This window comes from Antrostomus carolinensis, unplaced genomic scaffold (genome assembly GCF_000700745.2).
Source record: "Antrostomus carolinensis isolate BGI_N321 unplaced genomic scaffold, ASM70074v2 scaffold9767, whole genome shotgun sequence".
Lineage (NCBI taxonomy): Eukaryota > Metazoa > Chordata > Aves > Caprimulgiformes > Caprimulgidae > Antrostomus > Antrostomus carolinensis.
In genome coordinates, this window is record NW_010325330.1 from 1 (window position 1) to 3,950 (window position 3,950).

The following is a 3,950-nucleotide window of genomic DNA, read 5'->3' on the forward strand; positions in this document are numbered from 1 at the left end:
AAACCTTGCCATGCAAACCCAATACACACTGGAAAAGGCTACCCATTGGAGGCTTTGGCAAGTTAGAAAAATGTTTCTCTGCCATCATTGGCGTGTACATGGTTTTACCTTGTTTTGATGGGGGTGAGTGAATTTGACTGCCACCCATTTCAGGATTGTTGTGGCCTGAGGTGGCTTTGTGGAGCAGGGATGATGGTGGTCCTGGTGCACTTTTATGCACTTCAATGCACTTTTACCAAGCAGTGCAGGTGGAAGACAGACAGGGAGCTGCCTGCTCTGTGCAAGCTCATAGACCTCTTCTCCTACATGTGTCTAAAGTTGATGCTTCTTAGTCACAGAATCACAGAATCACAGAATCACAGAATGTTGGGGATTGGAAGAGACCTCGAAAGATCATCTAGTCCAACCCCCCTGCCAGAGCAGGAACCTAAATGAGATCACATAGAAAGGTGTCCAGGCGGGTTTTGAATGCCTCCAGAGAAGGAGACTCCACAACCTCCCTGGGCAGCCTGTTCCAGTGTCTGTCACCCTCACAGCAAAGAAGTTCCTTCTGAAATTTAAGCGGAACCTCCTGTGTTCCAGCTCACACCCATTGCCCCTTGTCCTACCATTGGGCATCACTGAGAAGAGCCTGGCTCCATCCTCATGACATTCACCCTTAACATATTTATAATGTTGTTCATATCTGAGTGCTTTTTCAATCCTGTTAGTTGACAGTCTTGTTAGATGATTTTACTGTGATTTTTAATGTTCACATTGGTGAGCGTTCCTTCTTTCTGGTAATGATAGCAACTACAACTCCTTCATTTAACTCTCATTTAAGCTTTTATTTCTTGGAAGCTAAAGAAGTGGTGGAGCATGCACACACCTGTTTGGCCAGTCGTCTCCCAGCAGGCTGAGCTGTAGGATCTGCGGGTGCATGCTAATGCCACCTCAGTGCATTGCCAGGTCATCGGGCAGGACAAACATAATCTGACAGAGTTTTTATGCTTTGTGCCAGATGCGTAAGGAGATATGATACCTTTAAGAGCAGTAGGAAAAAAATCCTACCTAGGCTGGCATAAACTCTGCATAGGTGACCATATCTCTTCAGAGTATTCTGGACTAATCTGAACTGACAGAGTGAGCCTGTAGCAGTTTTACATAGCCCAGGCATTTTAGATCTATATTCCAACTATACTTGCCTTGTGGAGTTGTATTATCGAGTTGTAGCCTGATTTGTTCTGTATGGTGAGTAATTCTTACTCTTCCAACAAGGTCAGCTGAAATTATTATTTCAGCATGTTATTATTTCAGCTGAAATTATTATTTCAGCAGGTAAAATACATGGATTCTGTGTTACTAAGCTCATGTTGGACATTTTAAAATGGGTTGTTTACTGTGGTTTTTATGTGCCCCTCCTTGATACATTTTCTCTACAGCATCCTTGTTACATATTACAGGACGGATTTTGAGTAGACTCTTCACTATTTGCTCTTGATTTAAGATCTAGGCAGCTGTCCAGATTGTACAGCAAAACAGTTTGTAATTTGAAATAAGTATCTCTGTCAATCAATGGTACTAAGCTATGGAGGAACAATCTAAGTGTAAGTAGTTACTTACCTCTAAATTCCAGCCAACATCTGAAATAGATCACCTGGGGACTCAGATGTATTTGCATAAATGTACACAGATCGTAGTGATAATAATGCAAATAACATTTTTTGTGAGGTAGTTGCAGACCCTTTCACAATCACTCCTAAGCATAGCAGTACGGCACCCTTGTGAGGTGGGTAATTATTAAAATTCCATTTTAGAGAGGAAAACACTGAAACAACATTATTAGGGACTTTCCAGAGGCCATCCCTGACATTTTTCACTTGCTTGGCAATAAAATAAAATTTAATTACTTCTGTTCCTGTACTTTATCTACAGACTCATTTTCCTTTTTTATACTTTTGCCTGGTATTACTTGTTATACCTAATATCTTTTTACATTCAAGCAGACTCTTGCTAAGTGTTCCCACTAATAGATAACTTCTGACAGATATTTTCCATCTTATTAAGAAAATGTCAGAAAAAATCAAACGTCTTCTATACCAAAAGAAATAAATACATGCACCCGCTTCTGCTGATTCCCAAAGTTTGTTTTGACAAACTTTGTGCTAAAATTAGCTAGGCACCACACTCACTTCCATCGTTATGCCACGTGATGAAGCTGACTAATGACACTGGCTCACCCTACTTGAAACATTTTCCTGTCACCTCTTATAAACACTTTTGGGAAATCTGGCCACAAAACACAAGTTTAAAACACCAAACATTAGAAAAATACTTGTGGCAAAAACCAGTCCCCTCCACAGGCAGCCAGGGAGAACATCTTTTACTATATCTGTTAGGTATCACCTGGGACAAGTGACTCCAACTCTGCAGTGGATGTGGTCATGCCCTGACTCATGGCAGAAGAAATGTGCACAGCTCTCATGCAGAGACCTGGGGCCACAGCATCAGCTGCAGACGTACTGCTCACGGTACCAGCAATGTGTGTGTGAGCATCCAGAGGACACAGAGCTCCCTACTGTGACCTCTTGTTCCTTGGCTTTGTGTCCCCATGCACAAGGTGGAGCAGCCCAGGAGGTCGAGCAGCCAAAAGCTACAGCTGGAAATTGCCAAGGGGGAGTATGGAGCTGCAGCCATGGAGGACTGGGGAGGTCTCCAGGGATAACACAGCCCACCCTGCTGCTGCCAAGCCCAGATCAAATATGCCTGTAACACTTCCAACAGATGGGTGTCTGAGCTCTCCTGAAAACCCTTCCTGATGAAGATCCCACTTTGTCCTTTGACAGTATGTCTGGGGCTTTGTTGCCCTTTCCCAAATGTCACGGTTCAGGTTTCCTTCTTGCAGGGCAGACACATTACTTTTTAGCCATCAGGGATCCAGAGAATAGGTTATTTTGTCTGCAGCCTTTTATGTATTTGAAGTCTGTGGTGTCTCCCCTCAACCTTCTCTAGATGGAGCCCCCCAGCCTCCTTGCAGGTTATAGCTCCTAGATGTATGGCAATTCTTTTTAATTTTTTTCCAGGCATCCTGCTATTGCTTTGTGTTATTGTTAAAGCCAGCACCCAAAACTGGACAGAGTGTCCAAGAAAGCACAAGTGAGTAGAAGAAAAAGATTTTTCTTTTTTTAAGATAAATCTTGTGGCACACAAGCCCAGGATTGCCATCTGTACTACCTTGTGTCTCTCTTCTCAGAGCAGAAAGCGCTTTCTTTTCAATATTATACATCCTACAGCAAGATCTTGTGAGGTAATGAAAAAGGTTGAAAAAGGGCAGCATGAAGAAGTTATAATAGTTAGGTATGTGAATGTGTTACCTTTGAATTTCATTACTTTTATTAGTTTATTATCACAACAGTATTGTGATAATTTGGAGTATTTCCTTGGGAATGGCATGGGGTTTATGTGTCCCCAGGAAAAACAATTTTTACTTTAGCGGGAGCTGTTTTTATGATCTGCTTGGAAAACACTTCCATTTTTCTTGACTTCTCCTCAACTCCCAGCTAGTCTGTTTTGATGCTTGAAAAAGTACAGCAGTGTGTGAGTATTTGGGCAGAGTACACAAGTAGGACCATCTTCATCAAAGTTATCTTTCATTTCTTTCCTTCAGTAACTGTCCATGTCATGTCTTCAGGAACTGTCTCCAGTGACTGTGGAATTAAGACATTTCAATGGCATATCTTTTGCCATTTGAAATATCTGCTCTGTTTTCTACAGAAAACAGAAAGAGGGCAATTATGAAAACTGGGCAAACATGCAGGACCCTAATGCAGAGACCAATTCCTACTAGCATAAATTTCCTCTCTGAAGTGGATAGAAGTGCAGTTGCTCCGTGACCATGGTACATCTCTCCACTCCTAGCTGATGTAGAGGACTCACTGAATTATTACACCCAATTATCAGGCACTTTCCCT